Consider the following 23,931-nt stretch of genomic DNA (forward strand, 5'->3'; position numbering starts at 1 on the left):
TTATCTTTTTCTTTCCTAGTTTTTGTTATGGCTTATTATGCACATCTAATAAAAAATTACACTAACATTTTCTACTCCTAAGGTTTATAAGTCAATGCTCATCTATTTTTATGTTAGACTACTAACTACCCATAGAAAAGGTGTTTCTACTAACCGTTGTGTAGTGAAACTTCTAGCTAATAATATAATTATAAAGAATCACTATAGATTCTTATTAACCTTGAATCTATTAAGCATTGAGAGGGATCAAATATCTCAAGTTGTAAGTATGTATTTTTTTAAAATGTTCGGATATATATGTAGATGTATATATTGAATGTTGGCTTCATATATTTAATTAATATTTAAATAAACACATATATAAATGTAAATGTAAAATACAAAACGTAAAATGCAAGCCATAGATTGATCAGAAGAAATTAGTTTGTCCATAATGTATAATTAACATACTATTGTTTATTTAACTCGTTATTTCTTTACATATTATTATTGGTCCAAAACTTGATGAAATGTTTACAAATATAGAGATTTGATTCCTCTTGGCACTTGATAGATCCACTATTAATATGAATTTTTAATAAATAAAAGATGCGAGTTAGGTAATATTTGAATAAATTCTAAAAATAGGCTAAATAATAATAATAATAATACTAATACTAATAATAATAATATAGCCTAAGGGTTAGCTCAATTGGTCAAGTTACCATCATTAAAGCACCTTGATAATGTGAAGTCATAGGGTCAATTTTCTTCGATGTTCTTAGGGTTAGGCTCTACTAATGATTCGGAAAGAAGTGATCCCCTCGAGTGGATCTCCCTAGATAGTTTCAATAGACATAGCAGTCACTGATCTCTGGTGCCCATGAACCAGAAATAAATAATAATGGTAGTAGTAATAATAAAAAATCTCCAAGAAGCATTCTATAGATGTGTAGGCGTTATATGTTAGATGTATTGTAATTATGTTAACATATTTATAAATGTAGGCTCTATTACAGATTGCATAGAGTGGAGATACACATAAATAATATATAGAAAACAAAAACATAACTAAACACAATTATAATTATAATTTTTTATATTTTAATTATAATATTCTTCATCTAATTTAACATACATAATGTTTATTATAATATATAATTTCTATAGGCTAGGGTTAAAGCACTCTAAGTTTTGTTTTGTTTAAAGAACCTACATGGTATAATAATATATTTCTTTATATATTATTTTGTAATTCATACCTACATTTAAAAAAATTAATATAAATAACATTTTTGATATGGTTTGTATCTATTGGTTAGGGTTAAACCACCATAAATTAGTCTTAAATCATGAGACCAAATGTTGGATGATATATTTCTTAATATAAAATTTTATAATTACAACTATCCTATGATTAATCTCATTTAATATATAAAAAAATAATTATAATATATAATTTGTATCTATAAATGAGGTTTAAAGCATTATAAATTAGGTTTAAAACATTGGGTCAAATCCAAAAGAAATACATGTAGTCAAGCTCAAAATGACACAAAATGCACATGACTTGAAGGTTGTCATGAGAAAAGGATTATGTAGACAATAGTCTAGTAGAAAGTTTGCAAGTCATCAAGAGGAAATGATTGTGTAGAAAAAAGTTCACTAGCAATCAATTTTTTTTTTTTATTCGCCATGTTTTTACTCCCCGTTTAAAATTCTTCTACTATTTCTTTGGGAGAACTTGGAATAGGATCTAGGGTTCATTTTTTGGAATATTTTTTGAATGATTCTTTGCATTCAATTTATGTGTGTATTCTTTCACTTTACCAAAAAATAAAATAAAAAAATTTAACGATGCATCATGAGTAATGGCTATTTTTTTTTCGACCATCAATTGCATAGGTTTTGAATCAATGATTATAATGTTTCCATTCAAACTCATAATGATTAATTCTTCAGTATTACTAATCTATGAATACTGTTACCAATATGTGAAGAAAATTTAAGGTTAAAGTTTTTAATAATTTTATATAGTTTTATAATTGACCCAACTTTATTGGTTGTACTATAATGTGCCAAAAAAATATAAATGAAAAATTATAAATATAAATATAAAATTCAAGAGAGAAAATTTTGTGAATGGGTTCTTCTATGAGGATAGTTGTTTAGAGATTCTACTTCTGGATCCATCACATTAGGATTTCTTCTTAGAAAAGTTTCAAAGTGACTAATGTGGTTAATCATTATGACAATGCGAGGAAATTAATTTTTAAATTATTAATCAAAATAAATTTAATTTGTTTTTTTTTTTAGGTTATTAATGTTTTCAAAGGGTTTTATAGATATTAATAAATCCTTTAAAATTTAAAATATACTCTTTACAACATTATTGTAATTTTTGACCATGTTTTTTTCTTTCCTTTTAACCTTCTTCTTCCACATTTTTCAACATATTTGGCATATGTTTTGGGATTCATTTCTAGGTGTACTTGTAGAATGGTTTCTTTCGGTTTAATTTGTATGTCATGGCACTTTACCCAAAAGGAAAAAAATTAACTTCCATAATGCATCATAAGTATCATATATGAAGAATGTTACCAATATGTTAAGAAAATTATGTGATTTTATAATCGAAAGGGTTCTCTATTAGATGATTTGTAACTTGCAAATAAAATTATAAATCAAAACTTGGAAAATATAATTCCTACATGTCTCACTTGTGATTTTTTCTATGTAAAGGTGTCTATTCTTATTCCTTAGGAGTTGTTAAGATCTAGATTTTTCCTAGATTGGTGTGTGGTTGAGATGTCCTCTCAACCAAGTGATTGTGTGTCCATGATAGTCTACCTATCTTGAGACAACACTACATGTATTTATATGTAAGATTATTTGACGTGAATAGAGAATTAGTGTGCATTATTCAATTTTATGTTGGTATTAGAGCCCATATGGGCATGAGCCTTGGCCCCTCATGGATCGAGGGAAATAAGATAATATATTTAAATGGTTTTATTTTTTGTTTCTTTGTCCATCATTATATAAGGAAATGATGCGTTTCAGCATTCAGTGCTGGGAGCATCAAGCGCTGGAGTCTTGGTTGAGTCTTCATATGAGTTTGTTGAATCTGTGTGTGGATCATTGTCGTTCTATGATATGATGTTGAAGACTGATATGGGATGTGATTCATGTTGAATTGAGATTGTAAGAATTGAATGGTGAGAAGTTACGCGAAGCATTGAGGAGTGTTTCCACTGTTTTAGAAACCTTCTATTGAATGTGCTGCTAGAGAGTGTTGGAGTTCTTGCTAGAGACTGGGCAAAGGTGTATTCCAGCAGCGCTGCTCATGCTCATGCCCATACTTTGACCGTGTGTATTACAGTTGAACCTAGTGTTGTTGTTGTTTGATTGAGGCCAATTTGTGGCAGGACATGCCAATTGACGTTGCTTTTCTACATGAGGAGGTCAATAATGAAGGTCAAGCATTGTTAGTGATGTGAAGGCTGGTTGAGGCCGATAATGAAGGTTGAGCCCTGTTATTTATGTGAAGGCTGATTGAGGCCAATTCTGAAGTCCAAATCGCTATCCAGAGGTCATATGAATGTCGATTCTTTCTCAAAGGCTGTGAGAAGGGGGGTTTCTATGAAATTGGATGTTGTGAAGAGGCATATTTGAACCTCAATACGTTAGAGGAGCTCCTAGAGTTGGAAGATCATTGCTCGTAGAATTGTTTGTAGAGATATTGGATGAACTATTCATAAAGTTATTGGAGAGTGCTGCGGTTGCAGAACTGTGGAGAGGAAAATCATTGTGTTGCAAGAAGTTTGCATCAACCCACTTATGGAGTTGAAATGTATGAAGCCATGGCCATGCTTCCAATCTGACCATTTTGCTCGGTGTGCCAAAGATTGAGATGAGTCGTTGTAGAGCTGTGTTGGCAAGATAGGAGGAAAAATAGTTATGCGTGCAAGTATCTGATCCATCTTGTAATTTTAGGATCCCACTAACATTGCCTCATGGAAGGTTAATGTACCATCCTGAGGCCACCTCAAGAATTTCCAATTACCATGGGGAAAATAATATTTTTGATGATGAAGAGGACCTGATGGGGGTCTACTGATTCAAGTAGTCAGAATAATTTTTTATGAATCTGGGAGTTTTTTTATCCTTGAATTGTATTCATAGTTGGATTTTGTTTATGGTAGTAATGACAAGGCTTCTAAGGATGCCAAGGTTGGAAAGGAAATGGGTGAGCTTCAACTCACAGGTTCATTTTCTCATCTCTAGTGAACATGATGCATAAGCTACGACAACAGAAGAGGTGGACGCTCCACTCAGAATGGTTTAGATTGATGAAATTGTCATATTGAAAATCATAAAGCATTGCAAATAATGTTCCTCTGCTCTTGTCACCAGGCAACTTTTGGTTTTGGATATTGGAAGCATTCTCTAGGTTACCAAATATTTTCTATTCTTGAGCCAGTGAGCATAGAGGATTGTGGTGATTTGTTCAATTTACAAAACTTGAAGATGCTTGAGCCGAACACAATCTAAATGGGAAATTGGAAATTGTTGGTTCAATCATAAAGGTGCCAACAGTGTCTGATCAAGTTGAAATGCAGTATTTTTGGGCTAATGTTGATTATTTTAATGTTGATTTCAATAATAAGTATGTCGTGTCATGGTATTTATGGTTTTTATTGAAGAGACATTGGTCTGACCAACTATTGTCACAATTCTGAGTATGTGTTGGAACTAGTCATTCCAACAATACACAAGTTTGCAGGATATGATGAAGACATGATGCTGAAGATGACATTAGAGGAGATGCATTAGATATTAAAGGATTATGGACAACAAAGTGAAAGTTTGTGTGAATTAGTGTGAATTTATGGAACAACCTCATGGTGTATTAAGTGTCACATACATTTATTAGTAAGAAAGTCTAGGATGTTTTGTAGTGGTCTTTTTAAAGTATGTATTTTGTAACTCCAAGAGTTGGAGTGTGTAATGTAAGCCTCATGAGGCATGTGTACCCCCATAAATTTAGTGGTAATATTAAAAGCACTTTGTAATTACAAGTTTGTGGTCAGCCGGAAACCACTTTGCAGTGTCGGTTTGTGGTAAGCCATAAACAACGTGTTAGAATGAAGTGGACACGGATTCCTATAGGCATGATTTAGGGTCAGTCAACAAAACCTTGGGCATGCTTTAGGGTGAGCCGAGAAAACCCTCGGCATGGTTGAGGGTAAAATGATAAAACCCAGAGTATGGTTATGGGTAACCCGAGAAAACCCATGATGAAAATTATGGATAGGGGATTTACAGGTATAGGTACAAGTATGCAGTTATAATGGTTGACAAAACGATTTATGCGAAGGGCATCCTAGTAGACTGGCGGTTACAACGGTTGGGAACCCATGAATTCTGGCAGATGGTTGTTCCTTTATATGGACATCGACATATATTTTAATCAAGTTTGTAAACACCAAGACCACAACTAGAAATTGAATATTGAGATCGAGACAAGTAGTCATTAGGGGGGCAACTTGGAAAATATAATTCCTACTTGTCACACTTGTGATTCTTTCTATGTAAAGGAGTTTGTTCCTATTCCTTAGGAGTTTTTAAGATATAAATGTTTCCTAGATTGATGTGTGGTTGAGATATTCTCTCAACATAGTGATTATGTGTCCAAGATAGTCTACCTATCTTGAGACAACACTACATGTACTTATATGTAACCTTATTTGATGTGAATAGATAATTAGTGTGCATTATTTAATTTTAAGTCTAAAAGCTTATAAGTTTATGTATCAAATCCTAGAGTGAGAATTTATTATTATTATTATTAATGTAAATAAGGTTTTATAATATTGTTTTGTTTACGTTATTAATATTTTCAAAGAGTTTTATAGATATTCATAGAGATATTAAAATTTAAAATATAAACTCTTTGCCACATTATTTTACTTTTTCTCATCATAGTTTTACTCCCCTTTCAAACTTCTTCTCTTGGATATTTCGGCATATTTGGAATAAGACTTAGGGTTTACCTTAGGCATATTTGTGGAATAGTTTTTTTAGTTTATTTTGTGTGTGTTATTTCAATTTACCCAAAAACAAAATAGATCTACTTCAACATTGCATCATAAGGAATAACTATTTTTTTTTTGGGACCATGCATCTAGGCTCATAATTAGGTTTTGAAGCAATGATTACTATATTTACATTCAAAGTGATAATGACTTTTTTTGTAGTGTTATTAATTTATGAAGAGTGTTACCAATATGTGAAGAAAATTTAATATTACACATTTTTATATACTTTTATAACTGTATGTCTAATTTTTCATTGTTTAAATTGTGTTTTTTAATGCTATATAAATTATATAATTTAAACTTGTAAGTCCAAAAAAATATCGGATTTTTATAAAACATGAGAGACCTAAAATATGATTAAAGTGTAAAGTAATGAGACCACTTTAAATGTTTTAACCATAAAAACTTATTTTTTCAATAGCTTTATATGATATTTATATAATCTTACACGCTCTTTTTAATTCTAATTATTTTACATGAAATTATATTAGGTCATATGGACAACTAACTAAACATGCATAGCATATTATTTTCTCTTTTTTATTATAACTGACATTTATTTTCTATTTAGAGAATATTTTATTTGAGCACGTACATACTTACACATGGTCTTCATTGTAAAATCAGCCTCTCGGCTAAAATCAAACTATTAACATAAAATTTATAATTTAAAATATAAAATTCAGTTGTGAGAAAATTATTTTATTAGTTATTAATTTGAATAAATTTTTATAATATTTTTTTTTTTTATGTTAGTAATATTTTCAAAGAATTTTATGGATATTAATAAAGCCATTAAAATTCATAATATAAACTCTTTGACACATTATTTTTCTTTTACTACATTGCTCTATTATATTAATATTATAAATTTTGTGTGCATTATTACAATTTATCGAAAAACAAAATAGATCCACTTCAATGATGCATCATAAGAAATAACTATTTAATTTTTTTGGACGATGCATATAGGCTCATAATTAGTTTTGGAGTCAATGATTACTATGTTTACATTCAAAGTGATAACGGTTGTTTTTGTTTTTGTCAACTCATAAGAATTCTTCTTCTCGGCATAGGAAAAATGAACAACCAGGGTTTCGATTTGTTGCTGGAGTCTCCATCCATGGAATGAGGCAAAGGAGGGAGCTCTACTCCCTCCTACAAGGAGTCCGTGGCCAATAATGGCAAGAAGCCCCCAGAAAAAGTCAGAGAATTTGTGGAAGAGGGAGGAAGTAACATGGAAGAGGAGGAAGAGGCTACCAAAATAAAGGAGAATAGTAGCACTAAAAACAAGGAGGAAGATGACAAAAAATAGGGAACAAAAGAGATAAAATAAAAGGGACCTTGCAAACCCAAAGCTGAAATAACACCCAGAGTAGTTTTAAACTATCCTGCGTTACAAGCGTATAAGGATCACATGCAATCCTATGCTATCATCTGCAAATTCATGGTACTATGGCCCACAGGAAAATCTTTACAAACATGGATCAAATACCATTGGAAACCCAAAGAGAGCATTGATCTACACCTCGAGTCATAGGGTTTCTTTACCGTTATGTTCACAAGTATTGACGAGAAAGACAAAGTGTTTGAAGGAGGGCCCTACTTCTACACAGCAGTAGGGCTCTATATGAGGCCATGAAAGATGAAATTTGTCCCAGAATGAGAAACTTTCACTTCAGCCTTGGTCTAGGTTAGACTCTATTCTCTACCTCTTGATTACTGGTAGCCTGAATCATTAGCTTCCATAGGAAATAAATTAGGCAGGTTTGTCAAAGCATCATAAGCTACTAGAAGGGGAAAATATACTTCCTTTGCTAGGATATGTGTTGAAATGGATCTATCATTGCTAGGATATGTGTTGAAATGGATCTATCAGGAGCTCTTCCAGATGAGGTGATATTGGAAGTTTTTGATGAAGAATGGGTACAAATGGTGGACTATGAGCATATCCCATTTAGATGTCATAAATGTCATGAACATGGGCATCTTCTCAGAGACTGCCCTCTAAGTAAAGCAAAGAATAAAATAAAAACTAACACAATGAAAGACCGAGACAACTTTCACAAGGTGGTCCATAAAGGAAAAGGTGGTAAAAGAGGGCAAAAGCTACAAAAAAATGAGGGACAACAAGTTAGGCGAAACCAGTTCCAAGTTCTTGAAGAGGACAAAGAAAGAACAACAGAAGATCAAGAAAATGAAGGGAGCATGGGGGAAAGGAGAAAGAAGGAAATTGTGAACAAGCACAAAAATGGAAAATGATGAGTGATACAGAACCAGAGATGGACCAGGAAATGACCCAAAGTGAAATGGAACTGGAGGAGACTGAGCTACAGGAGATTCTAGAAATAGAACACCTAGATCTGGAAGGGTTCTTAATTCAGGGACAAATGGCAGGGTAGAATCGTTACCTCAAGAAGAGCTCAATAGAATACAACAGTTGTATTTATGGAAAGCTCAAGGAAAGGGTTCAGAGGGGGAAAAAATTAAGAATAGGCTAAGCAGCGAAGGAGTGAAAACGATAAAAGCTACTCCAGGATTAGCACCCAGAAACCCAGGAAGAAAAAGAGGCCAGAAAAAACAGAATGAGCTATTGATGGAGTGTGGAAAGCTCATGATAGATTCAGGTAAGATGAAAGATCTTACCAGCTACTCCTTTACAAATCTTTAATGATGAAGTTTATTTCCTGGAATATTAGAGGTCTAAGCAGTAAAAGAAAATAGAGATTGCTTAACAATAGAATGAAATAGGTGCTCTGGATATAATTTTTATCCAGGAAACGAAATGTTCCATTCAAAAGTTAAGACAACTACATAATAAATGGATCAATAGGTTTGAATATCTATAAGTCAAAGCAAAGAATACAATAGGAGGCATTCTCACTCTATGGAACCCTCAAAGAATTGACATAATTGATGTCGAGGCTACAAGGAATTATTTATCAGTAGTGATTCAGCCTGTAGGGGATAGGAGTACCTATCTAGTCACGAATGTGTATGGCGTGCAAAGGATGGAGGAGAAACTCAGGCTTACAGATTCTTTAGCCAATATTAGGGAGAGACATGCAGGAATACCCTGTATCATGGGAGGAGATTTCAATATGATAAAATCACTTTCTGAAAAAAAAGGTGGAACCAGAGCACTAAGTAAAGACTATTTAGCTTTTCAAATCTTCACAGATAATATGAAACTAGTGGATGTTGAAACAAACAATGGCCTCTTTACCTAGAACAACAAGAGAGGAGGAGAGTCTCAGGTAGCATCTAAGTTGGATAGATTCATTATCTCTAAGGATCTCATGCTTATAGATAAGGAAATAATAGCAAGTGTTCTTCCCATTGGAGGCTCACATCACTGGCCAATACAAATCGAGATCCATGGTATAGGTACCCCTTGGAATAGACCTTTTAGATTTGAGAATATTTGGCTTTTACACCCAGAATTCATCAGTAATATTGAAAAATGGTGAACAGAAGATCTACAGATCCAGGGAACTAGAATGTTCATACTTCATAAAAGATTAAAGCACATAAAAATGAGGCTCAAAGATTGGAACAAGAAGAGTTTTGGCAACATTTTCACAGGAAAGAAATCGGTCGAAAATAAAATGCAGGTACTCTACCAAGCTATGATCACAGAAGGTTTTGATAAAGACAAAAATGATCTAGTGGAGAAACATCATCAAGAATGGGAGAACTTGTGTAAACAAGAGGAAATATTTTGGAGACAAAAATCTAGAGTCCAATGGCTAAAAGAAGGAGAGTGTAACACTAGATTTTTTCACAGATCCATTATGGTGAATAGAGCTCACAACATAATTTCTTCAATAAAAAAAGAGGACAAACAACTTCTTCAATGCCATGAAGATATAGAGGCGGTGTTAGTTCAACACTTCCGAGAAAAAGCCCAAGAAATAATCCTGATAGAGAGCATTACATCAGGGACTTAACCAAGCATATACCTAAGCTGGTGTCTAGAGAGGACAATTTCAATCTTAATAGACTAGTGACTGAAGAGAAGGTCAGTGAAGTTCTCAAAGACATGCAGAATGGCAAAGCATCGAGCCCAGATGGCTTCAATGTAGATTTGTTCAAAGTTTGCTGGAATATTGTAAAAGAGGATATTTTGAATGTTGTGGAAGACTACAGGATGAACAGAACTATCTTGAGGGTGCTCAACACGTCCTTCATCTCCCTGATCCCTAAACACAAAAATGCACAAACACTAGATAGGTATAGACCCATAGCTCTATGCAATGTGGTTTACAAGATAATATCCAAGGTAGTGGCCAACAGACTCAAACCTTTGCTTCCTTCTCTAATTTCAGGGGAAAAATTAGGTTATGTTGAAGGCAAAAAAATTCTGGATAACATTATTTAAGCTCATGAAGTGGTCCACTCACTAACCATCAAAAGGGGAGCTGGTATGATCTGGCAATTGGACATTGCAAAAACTTATGACAAAGTGAACTGGACCTATATCTGGAAAGTGCTAATGACATGCATTTTTTATGACAACTAGCTAAGATGGGTCATGGCCTTGGTGACCTCTTCCAATTTTTCAATACTGGTTAATGGTTCTCCTTCTGAGATTTTTCTTCCTACAAGAGGAATGAGGCAAGGGGATCTGCTTTCTCCCTTTCTCTTCATACTCATGATGGAAGGTCTGGGCCGATCTATCAAGCATGCCAGAGTCATGGGAAAAATTCAAGGTCTTCAACTGAAGGAGAATGGTCAAGCTCTGAATCATAAAAAATTTGTAGATGATACCATGTTAGAAGGAATCCCCACAGTCAAAGAGTCTCGGGCATACAAAAAAATACTGAATGAATTTTCCATGGCTTCAGGTATGGAAGTTAACCTCTCCAAATCCAAAATATTTTTCTTTAACACCAATATTGCTATTCAGAGAAATATCTCCAGAATTCTAGGATTTCAGAGAGATTCCCTCCATTCAAAGTATTTAGGAGCTCCTCTAACTGCGAAACCCTTGCACAAGAGTATTTGGGAACTGTCGATCAACAAATTGCAGGATAAAGTTAGAAAATGGATGAACAGATCTTTAAACCTGGCAGGCAGACTCGTGCTGATAAAGGTGGTGCTCCAATCAATTCCAATTTTCAACTATCAGTACTACTGGCCCCTAAAGGTGTTTTGCAACAATTCAGAAACATCCAAAAAGATTTTCTTTGGGGTAGGGAGGAGACTAAAAAGAAGTGGGCCTTGGTCTCTTGGGAAAAGATCTGTAAACCCAAGAATTATGGGGGCCTTAGCTTAGATGACCAAGAGATCCTAAGTAATGTTTTAGGGGCCGAACTCTAGTGGCGTTGGGTTAAAGATCCAAAGGCACAATGGGTAAGCATATGGAAAGAAAAATATGTCAGTTCTTGGCATTACTCTGATCTGCTAAGGATGTCTGGAAATATAAAAGGCTCTGCTATCTAGAACAAAGCCTGGGAGAATAGAGGTATGGTGCAAAGAAACAATTTTTGGGAAATTAGAAAAGGAGACCTTTCTCTTTTCTAGGAGGACAATTGGCAACAAGAACCAAAACTGTTAGAAGACGATTTTTTGGACCTTAAGCATGAGACTGACACCTAAGGTTTGACAAGAGTGAAATATTTTTGGTATAATACCCACAATATAGGAAAATGGAGGATATGTAAGAATATAGATTGCACAAATGATAGAATACTGAAAACAAAAGCAGAGGCTCTTGGAAAAATGTTGGAACAAAGGATGATCTTGGTTTCTGGAGGGAAGGACCAACTGAGATGGGGAAACAACAATAAAGGCATCTTCAATATTAAGGAAGCAAAAAGTATTCTCCTTGAGCTAGATTACTAGGGTCCGTATAGAACCTGGTAGAACCTATGGAGACATCAAGGTTGGATGAAGATCAAACTCTTCATGTGGTTGGTTCATCATAGGAAAATCTTGACTTGGGACAACATTAGAAAGAGGGGCATGCTAGGACCTTCCATATGCCAGCTCTGTGAAGCCCAAGAGGAAACTATGGAACATCTTCTCAACAGCTGTAATTTCACATCTAGGCTATGGGATGCTTTTGCCATCATTTTTCAACAGTCTGATTGGGACAAAGAGAGTATTACCAACACCCTAAGCAGATGGAGGAGAAACTTTTCGGATAATGAAGTTCTCAACCTAGCATGGGCTCTCATGCCAAGTTTTATTATTTGGAATATATGGAAAGAAAGGAATAAGAGAATCTTCAAAAATGAAAAGAATCCCACTCTTCGCCTGTTTGATCAGATCTTAAACATATTAGGGAGAGAGTAAGCTCAACAGTAAGGAATCTTCCCAAAAACCGTCCCTCAGGAGTAGACTTAAGAACTCTCAGGTTGTTAGGAAAGCAGGGGATCATCCCACTAGGCTAGAATAGAACAGAAAGAAAAAAGGAATCTCAGAAGGAGTACTAGAAACCTCCTCCAAGAGGTTTTCTGAAATACAACATAAACGGAGCCTCAAAAGGCAACCTTGAATAGCGGGCTTTGGGGGGGTTCTGTGGGACGAAGAAGGTAATATACTCTTCCTCTTCCACTATCATTTAGGAAGAGCCACCAATAACATGGTAGAATTAATGGCGATGGAGCAATGCTTAGATTTTTTGAAGCAGGAGAACTGCCACAATGTGATCCTCGAAGTCGACTCTGAGTTAGTTGTGAACTCAATAAAAAGAAGCAATTGCGGTTCAGAACCGGAGAAAGTCTGACAGCACTGGAAGTTGATCTGGGTTTTCTAGAGAATTTAGGGTCACCTTCAGGGGCTTATGTTAGTCAAGTTCAATCATGTGGACAGAAAGAATAACAAACTGGTGGATATCTTGGCCAATCAAGGTGTTAGCTACAAGGAAAGCAGAGTTTCGACAGGGTGACAAGCAATGCCACAAGGCAATCTGAAAACTCTTTGTCATAACCTAGTGGAAGAGGACAAAGAATTGTTTTTGGAAAAAACTAAAAAGGAAAGGTCTCAATGATCAATTCTTAGCTGGATTCTCTCATTTTGGTCAAACAGGTAGGTGGAAGGCAGAGTAGGGCAGGCTTGAGCTTCACTGATAATATCAACTTCAGGAATCAACAGCATAGGCTAGGTGGTTGGCTTCGTTCCGAAAAGATCAATGTAAATCTAGGTTGCAAACTCTATAGTTATGACAAGGAGGTGGAACAATGTGCTCAGTATTCCAGAAGGAAAGAACGGGGTTTAGGATTTTTCCGTCAGCCTTTTTTCCAATGGTTTCACCTTGCAGAAGGAAAAACCGCTTCCTGAGCGGTTCATTGGTGATCGCACCACTCTTAGTCGAAAGGTGGTTTTTGTGAAATGGAAGTGATTCCATACACCTTCCGACACGTGGAGGAGGGAAGGTGCAGTAAACTGCCCTCATCACAAGGTAAAGTTTGGGCAAATTCACAAGGCAATATGGACCTCGTTTGTTGGATGTTGAGGCGTTAATCAATGATCAGAAATCATTGTGTAGTTTGGTTGGGACGGGGCATTATCCAGTGCGCGGCTTCTGGGAAGTGATAATTTTTGTCGAGTTGGGAATCTAGTCTTATGTGGTAAAATGCTTCCTTACCCTCCTCGAGAGTCTAAATGGCTCTCCGAGTGGTATTCACTTGATCACTCCCCTCTCAAGCAGGAAGTTGTTTTGAGTTTTGGGAGCGATCCCATACAGCTTTTGACGCATGGCGGGGGGGCGAGTTTAAAAACCGCCTATATAGCAAGTAAAGTTCGGCATTTTAGGTCGAGTGATATGTTTCTGGGTCGTCGGATTTAGAAACAGGGTTCAACGATCTAGATTGAGCGTGCTGTTAGGTGGTGCCGGGGAGTTAAATTTAGTATGGCTTCGCGGAGCGAATTTCTCCTCTCCCGTTGGATCCAGATGTGATTTGGAAGGTCATGATTATATTGGTTGATTTAGGGTGTCTTGGTTTGGGCTTTGTTTGATTCATCATTAGCCCATCTTCCCTTCCAACACCTTTTGGGTTTATTTCCCAAAGGCTTTGTCAGGCTTTTGTTTTAGATTCGGGGTACTAGCCTTTGGCAGTTAGCAACCTTGTTCTTAGTCCTCATTATCTGGGGGATAGTTGTAAATTATGTAAAATATTTTTGGTTTAATGACTATAGAAGGAATGTCTCTTGCCTTAGCAAAAAAAAAGATAACGATTGTTTTTGTAGTGTTATCGATATATGAAGAATGTTACCAATATGTGAAGAAAATTTAAGGTTACACTTTTTATATTTTATTATGTTTTTATAACTACTTAGTTCTATTCGCTTCACTATTGCCTACAAAAAGTTATAATTATAAAATTTATAAGCTGAAATATAAAATTCAATTGTGGAAAAGTTATTTTTTAGTTATTAATTTAAATAAAGTTTTATGATATTGTTTTGTTTAGGTTATTAATATTTAAAAAAGAATTTTATAGATATTAATAGAGCCATTCAAATTTAAAACATAAACTCTATGCCACATTATTTTACTTTTACTACGTTAATTTTACAAATTCTATTATATTAATTTATAAATAATAAATATTATGTAAATTTATAATATATTTTATTTAAAATATAATATGACACTAAAAATAAATATTCACATATCTAATATTTATATATTGTAATTTATAACCTAAAAAAATAAAATTGAGAAAAAAATACTAGAGGAAATTATTATTAGAGGAATTTCAAATAAAAATATATAATACATAAAAGTCATAATATATAGATATTATATACCAATATAGATTCATCTCAACACCAAATCTATTAGACATTCAAGGGATTAAATCTCTAGAGGTGTTAACTCATGTTTTACACTCAATTTTTGTTTTTTGCATGTAGAGAGAATTGATGCCTTTGAGCACTTGATAGATTGCCAGTCAAGATAAATCTAAGCTCGATCTAGTCCAAACAATAGTGGATGAAAACTAAAACTTGTTAGTTTACCTATAGCTCCACCGATATCTAACGATTTATTCGTGGCGTCATGATGTGTAGGTTGACTAAATGATGATGATGTAGATCATGAGGACCCCGACAATCTGATCCTACAAAGTGGGAAATAATTCAGACAACGTGGTTCATCCATATTAAGTGTATCCATTGGGTTAATTCCATTGTATAAATCTCGACCAGGAAAAAAGTCTTGTCTCACCATGTCTATGCAGGGATAACACAAGACTGAGTGAGGTTCTACATTTACCTTGAGCATAACGGTTTATGTAGGAATTTTTTCATATGAATCATGGGAATGTGTCTTTCCAAGCAGCTGGATGGTGAAGGTTTTGTGTCCAACAAAGCTTCCAACTTAGGAGGGAAGTACTTGTTAGGGCTAGGTAATTCACAGGCTTTGCACAAAGGCTTTAACTTTCTAAAGAGGAAACAAAAGAAAAAATAGAAACCAAACACTAAAACAACTCGAAAACTATATAAACACTAAATCTAAAGATAAATATGAAACTTTCAAATAACGAATCCATATAATTGAGAAAACTGTTAAACCCCGAATCCATATTTTTAATGAGTGTTGCAAACCCTACAACAACACCCTTCACCTTACGACAAAGACAAAAACATATAGATGTTCATTATGAAAATTACACACCTAATTTATAAAAGATGGAGGCTTTTCAATCTTATTAAAAAAATGGTGTTGTCTATTGAGGCCATAAATTCATCTGGATGGCAGTTTTTTTGCTGGCATCTCATAAAACAAATTAAAAAAATCAAAATATTGGAGTGCTTGAATAGTTTTTTGTTGGTGGAAATGGATTCAACACCATCAAGAACACATGGGGTGTAATATCCTTTCATGGTTGTAATGTTGTTTTCTTTGCTCATAATGAGTTATGTCAGTAGAAATGGTGGAAAATCCATGAAGTACAATGAAATGCTTATGTAAATAAATAATTTAATTAATTAATAAATAAATGGGATTGAAAGTACTGGAAATGAGACACTTGAATATGAGATTCTTACCAAAGAAAGGAAAAAATATCATTAGTAAATGAGATTGAGATAACTATTCCATGATAAATATTCTAGATACGATTTAATGGAATGGAGAGAAAATCCTTTCAATGGCTTAGTTGGGGAAAGATGCTAAGCCTGGATAAGCATAAAGCACCATGGGAGAGAAAAGCGGGATTTTAAGGAAAAGCCTAGGCAAGTGGATGTTGAGGTCCACCAAAGCAAGACGACGTTAAAGGAAAAATCGATCATTGAAGAAAGGTAAAAAATACCTATTGAAGGGATCAATAGAGGTTGTTGATACCCTGACAAGTACATCTCAGCTCAGAGGTGAACTGGAGGAACTCAGTTCAAGGTTGGGTGGAAAAACAAGTGTAAAATTTTCAAGTGAATCCTTAACAATGATACCAGTTACATTGTCTACTATTTTATCTTATTTTTCTGCTCACTCTTAGATTATCTACTACATTATCTTATTTTTTGTATGTGCGTAGTTATATGTAGATGCTGATGTATTATCTTATTTTTATGTATGTGAGTAGTATATGTAGATATTATTGCTAAAACATTGATAATAGGCATTCAAGTTATTTAATAATTGGTTCTGCAATTATGAGAAAGGGATTCAATGATTATAAATTAAGTGTTTAAAATGGAATGCTCTCTGTGATTTTAAATTATAGACTTATTCTACAACAATTCTGCATGTACTCTGAAATAACATATTTCATTGTTTATAGCATGATTGTAATACTATGATACATGCATACAATGACTATAGATTTAGTGGTTCTGAAAACTGATACGGTTGTTAATAAGACACAATTTTCATTTTATGTTAATGGCGTGAATCTAGATGGTAGAACTAAGGAGTTACTAGCTATAACGAGAAATTTTATTGTGTGAAGAATAGAAATAGTACTTGCAGGTGTCGAATTTATTACAACAAAAACTCCTAACTATGATAAGGGTAAGGGAACTGGGCATACAAGAGAGCTACAAGTACTAATAGATTTTTTTCTTTGAAAAAAAAGGGACACTATAAATAGTAGTAGTACTCATACCAAGTAAGAAAATTAATACGATTTCTAACATAGATGCCAGTAAACAGTAATATTTAGAAATATCAATAAGAAACAATTATTTCATTTAGCTCGGCACAAAAACAACTAATGAGGAGAAGAATAACAAAGTAATGATTACAAACTGGAAGAATATATTATGAAACTGGTAGTGAAACAACCCATACATTAATTCGACACCTCAGAAGAAATGAGAAAAAAATTTATATGAATATATGAACATTTCATAATCCATAAACGTTTTTACTTTAATAAGCACCAGGAACCTGAAATCAATAGGAATAGACTAGATACGAAAATCAAATAACGAGCAAACACTTGCATTAAATAGCATGTTGGCATAATCATTAATTTGAAAAAATACCCATAAGTATTTTACATCATGTGAGAATCTAAGCCCCACAACCAAGTAACTAGGGGTCTGCGCCCTCAGTAATTAGGGCCTACAAAGTTAAAAAGTTTAGAAAAATAATAGCAAATATACTTGCATCTAAATGATGGATTATAGACTAGAGGATAATTCCAAGAAAAAAATCCCTCGACCCTAGGAAGTTTCAAATAGTCTCTCCTTCATTGTGCCAAAGAATAAAAATATACATGATCTTACATGGGTGTTATTGCACTTCAGCCAACAAAAATGTGGACCTTGTAGCAAGGGGACTCATAGAATCGAGGTGCACGGAAAAAATAAATAAACAAAACGTATAGTGGAAGGACACCCAACTATAGTTAATAACTATTGAACAAGAAATAAAGTATACAATTCCATATTTTAGCAAAATAACACTCATATTAAATCTCGGGCATATCATAGGAATAAACCCATTAACACTAGTTAGCTAATAATCAATTTTAAACAGGTTCACGAAATTGGAGTAAGCTCCATATATTTGAGGTAACTAACCTAGAAAGGGTGAAGGTAAGTGAGAACCTCCATATATTTGAGGTAACTAACCTAGAAAGGGTGAAGGTAAGTGAGAACCATTTTTCGCGGCTTCATGAGGAAACATAATGCTCCAAATGGTATCTTCATACCTACAAGATAAAGGGAAAAGGTGTAAGTATTCTAAATTGTGGAGTTGAACGAGCAAAGTAACTGTAGGAATAGAGAAGGATTGAACTCCACACCTATAATAATAACCAAGGGTGTACTCCAAATTGTAACCAACCAAAAAGGGATATACTTAGACGCATGGAATAACCTGGAGAATCCATTACGAAGAAAAAACAATTTGCAATGGATAAAGGTGACATGGAAGAGGGATATCATGAATTCACTCCATCTCAAGAAAGAATAATAAGAAAGGGAATAGGAATCAATCCTTTATAGACATTGCGTGTTACCCTTTTGACAATATTTGAGAATACTGTAGCTTACCCGTTGTTGTTTTCTCTCCTTTTCCAGCGAGTAGGATTACTCAAATGGCTGAGTTGGCCTCTATTTCCACTTGTACCAGAAATTAAACAAAAAAAGAAAATAATTTAGAAACCCCAAACATGTTTATGGCATACTCACAATAGCAAAAATTAATGAGGAAGTAGAAAAAAAATAAAGGAACAACTTGATGTGCGAATGGGTAACTGGTTCGAGAAGATGGGTCCTCTCTACAAGCTACACCATAAAATTTAACCGACAATAGACCAAAACCAACACTCTTACTATAAAATGAGAGACAAAAACAACCTGTGTGCGAGTAATGTAACTGGGACATCAAGAACCCCAAAACAAGCATTATCACCCAAATGTTGGGGGGGGGGGGGTGTTGGAAAACACATTTAAAACAAAACCCCAAAATTTTGGAAATGTACCCTTCATTATCCTCTAGGAATTGGGCCCACTGAATTAAGGATTTGTGATTCTGGCACTTCTTGTATAGGAAGAGGGAAACACAAGTGTAGTCATCTCCAAGTGGATATGAGCACATAACCATGGAAAGATAAACAAAAACAAACCCATGAAATACAACTACCAACAAAATATTATCTCGAGGCTATTGTGAAGTAAACTTAAAGGAAGGTTCTCTCAAATTGGTGTCACACCTGAAGATGGAACACCAAGCATATTGTCATCGACTCTGGAAAAATACATTAAACTATGAACAAAGATTCGGGAAAAACTCCACAAAATACCATAGCATGGGGGGGGGGGGAGCGAAAAAAGTAGAAAGAGGAAAATAAATCAGCTATAAAAAATTGAAGAAACAAAGGGTGGAGGCTCGTTGAGTGTTCCTAATTTCATGAGCTATATGCATTCGCGAAAGGAGAGATGCCAAGGTTCGACAGTGAGCAATGCTGCAATTGCCACCAAATGCAAAGGGCGGCATTGCAAAAGGAACACTCACCAAACAACTATGGATCAAAAGGTATTACAGTTACAAAGGTTAATATTAGCCCTTGATTTCCCTCTCTTCATCCCAGCTATTCAAACACTGCCATGGTGGTCACATGCACTCTGTTATGAACACTCAGAGAAAGAAAAAGATAGAAAAATAGATATATTAGTTGCCTCTTCGAGGGGGAAACCTCCTTTACATAAATGAATAATTCTTGGATGATTCAAATGACACAAAACCTCTTTCTATATATAGGAGTCTAAGGAGTCACAATATAACCCAGTCGACCTAACAATAATAATATAAAGCCACAAAAATAAAAATAGAGGGATTCTATGGGGCACAGTAAAAAATATGGGGACAATAGGGGCAGAACAATATTAATAAGGGATACAACTACAATATTAATGGGGTAATCACTAGTATTATAGGTACACAACATGCCCCTCTCCTTCAAAAAAGTGTTTTCCTCAACGCTTGAGTAGTTTTGGATGCTTCTGTATAAAATTCTCATCCTCCCATGTGGAATCTTCAGCAAATAAGTTCTTCCACTTGATAAGATACTCCAAAATTGATCGATTTCATAGCTGTCGAGTTCTTGTTTTTGTGACTGCTTCTGGTTCCAATATAATTTTTCCTTCCTTGTCAAGTTCTGGCAATATTGTTTGAACTGGGAGCTTGTCACCTATAACCTTCTTTAAACATGAAACATGGAAAACTGGGTGCAATCGAGAAGCTACAGGAAGCTCCAATTTGTATGCCATAGTACCAATCTTTTGCAACACCTTGTATGAACCATAATACTTTGGTGATAATTTATTATCCTTCTTAGCTTGCTTGAGGGACATTTGCTTATATGGTTGTAGCCGTAGGAATACCCAATCACCTACATCAAAACTTCTTTCACCGTGATGTTTATTTGCCTGTTGTTTCATTATATTTTGTGCCAACACGAGGTTATCCTTTAAGAGTTGGAGGACTTGTTGTTGATGTTCGATGTGATGTTCCACTGCTTGAACCTTAGAATTTTCTCTTAAATATGATGTGATGGATGGTGGCTGATATCCATAAAGTGCCATAAATTGGGTCATTTTTTTTGCTGTATGGAAGGAAGTGTTATACCACCATTCAGCCAGAGGCAACCATTTGACCCATTGTGTCTGTTTATCAGATACAAAGCAACGAAGATATCCTTCCAAACATTTGTTTACTATCTCAGTTTGCCCATCAGATTGAGGATGATAAGATGAGCTATGAGCTAACTGAGTACCAAGACAAGAAAATAATTCTGTCCAAAAATTTCTAGTGAAAATGGGATCTCTGTCACTTACAATAATCTTTGGGTTTCCATGTAGCTTTTGAATTGTTTCCATAAATGTAGTAGAAATTGTACTGGCTTTAAATGGATGTGATAATGCACAAAAGTGTGCATACTTGGTAAGTCTGTCAACTACCACCATGATGACACTCTTTCCCTCAGACTTGGGTAAACCCATGATAAAATCCATTGAAACCTCCTCCCAATGTTGGCTTGGAATGGATAAAGGTTATAATAGACCCGGTGTCTTAATTGTTTTAACTTTATTTTGTTGGCAAACCAAACATTCTACCACAAACTTTTGAATATCTGATTTAAGGCCATCCCAAAAAAATTCCTTCTTAACCCTGTGGTAAGTTTTTAAAAATCCTGAGTGCCCTCCTAAGGGAGAAGTGTGCAATTCCATAAGAATCTTTTGTTTTAGTTGGGAATTCTTACAGAGGTATAAGCGATCTTTGTACCATAATGAATCATTTTTCCAACTAAATGTATCAGACGTACTGGAATATTTTTGTAACTTTCGAATTAGTGCCCACACTTCTTCGTCATTCTTCCATTCCTCCCTTACTTCGTTTATCCAATCTGGTTGGATAATAGAAATGGCACACAACAATGCTTCCACATCCTCATCCTTTCTTGAGAGTGCATCTGCCACCACATTTTTCTTCCCTTTTTTGTAGATGATTTCAAAGTCATAAACCAACATCTTTGTGACCCACTTTTGTTGCTCTTCAAAGGATAATCTTTGTTCTAAAAAGTATTTAAGGCTATCATGATCCGTTTTTACCTTGAAGTCTCTTCCCATTAGGTAGGGTTGCCATTTCTTAAGTGCATGGAGTATTTCCAACATTTCCTTCTAATAAATAGCTTTGTGTAAAAACTTTCCCTTGATTGGACGACTTTCAAAAGAAATGGGTCTTTCATCTTGCATTAAGACAACACCAATTTCATTTCCTGAAGCATCACATTCCACAATAAAGGTTTTTATGAAGTCCGGTGTAGCTAAGACTGGTGCTTGGCACATTGCCTCTTTAAGATGTTCGAAGGCCTTTGTTGCTTCTGGAGTCCATGAAAATGCATCTTTTTTCAATAATGTTGTTAGAGGTGCTGCTATTCTCCCTTAATTCTTAACAAACTTGCGATAATACCCTGTCAACCGAGAAATCCTCGCAGATGCTTTATGGATGTGGGGATTTAAATTCCTTAATGCCTTTAATTTTTCTAGGGTTTACCTTAACTCCTTTATGAGATTCAATATGACCCAGATATTCCACCTCTTGTAATCCAAAGAAACATTTGAATCTTTTTGCATATAATTGTTTCTCCTCCAATAGTTGTAGCACCCTATCAACATGTTCAACATGATCCTTCCAAGACTTACTGTAGATTAGTATATCATCGAAAAATACTAACACAAATTTTCTAAGGAATGGTTTGAAAATGGAATTCATCAAACCTTGAAATGTTGAAGGTGCATTGGTAAGGCCAAAAGGCATGACCAAAAATTCATAATGACCCTCATGAGTTCTAAATGCTATTTTCAGAATGTCTTCAGTCTTCATTTTGATTTGATGATATCCTGAATGAAGATTCCACTTGGTGAAGTAAATTGATCCATGCAATTCATCCAGTAATTCATCAATGGCAGGAATGGGAAACGTATCTTTAATAGTGAGCTTGTTGAGCTCCCTATAATCTGGACACATGCACCATGATCCATCCTTCTTGTGCACTAATAATATTGGAGCAGAGAAAGAACTTTGACTAGGTTGAATTATACTAGCCTCTAGCATTTCTGCAACTATACATTCAATTTCACTCTTTTGGGCATAGGGATATCTGTATGGCCTGATGTTTGGAGGAACACTTCCTAGAATCAGATGAATAGCATGATCATGATCACGAATAGGTGGGAGACCTTTGGGAGTCTCAAATACCTTGAAATGATTGTCCAGGACCTTTTGGAGATCTGGAGAAATAGACGATTCCAATGTGGAAACATCTAGCGAACATAATTGTGAAATTACACATGTTTGTTCCTTTTTTAGAAGCTTTGTCATACCATTAGAGCTGATTATCTTTCCCAGTTTCCCTCCAATACCTCTTAATTCAACTTCCTTTCCTTCCACAGAAAATTTCATGAAAAGTTCTTGAAAATTAAAAGCTATTGTACCCAAGGATTGTAGCCATTGGACTCCTAGTACAACATCAGCACCTCCCATTGGAATGGAAAGCATTGGGCTAGTCAATACATATTCTCCCATGGATAGCTTGATATTATGGCACTTTCCAGAGAAATTTATTGTTCCTCCATTTGCAACCATCACTTGACACTCTGGTGTTGGATATAAGAAGCAATTCAATTCTTTTGCTACCTGACAATGAATAAAATTGTGGGTACTTCCTGAATCAATCAACACTATTACCTTTTTCTTCTTGATTTGTCCTTCTATCTTGATGGTTTGAGGAGTGGTAATTCCCACCAATGCATTACAAGATATGGTCAGATTCATTTCTTCTTTATCTAGGCTTTGTTCTTGGAGTATATCCTCTTCTTTTGACCTTTCTTGCTCCTCTTCTTCTTCCTCTTCATAATCTATTTAGAAAAAATTCTTCTCAGCACACTTATGACCTTTAGTGTATTTTCTATCACAACTATAACAAATCCCTTTTGCTCTTTTTTCTTCCAATTATTATGGTGTCAAACTTATAGGTTGTGGAAGACTAGGGGCAACAACACTTCCATCTTTATAGTTGTGAGTGGTATGCTTCCTGGTTGCCATAATTTTGCTTTCCATTTTTCTTGCTAACCTGAATGCTTTCTCTAATGAATCAGGTTCCCAAAGGCGAACATCATGTTGGATATTATCCTTTAAAGTCCCTATGAACACATCAATCTTATGCTCCTCTGGAATATTTTTTACCCTTATGTTCAATTTTTGGAACTCCTCAATGTGCTCCATTATTGAACCCTTTTGTTTGAGACTTATCAATTGGCTAAAAAAAGTGTTGCTTTTTGTATCCTCATAATGTGTTTTCAATTCCTCTGTAAAAATTGCCCAAGTGATAATTTGTTTACGAGAGTAAAGCCATTGATACCATACAAACTGATTTGGTTCCAAATA

The sequence above is a fragment of the Pinus tabuliformis genome, chromosome 7, assembly GCF_031772625.1.
Source record: "Pinus tabuliformis cultivar Carrire ecotype Pingquan chromosome 7, CPIR1, whole genome shotgun sequence".
NCBI lineage: Eukaryota > Viridiplantae > Streptophyta > Pinopsida > Pinales > Pinaceae > Pinus > Pinus tabuliformis.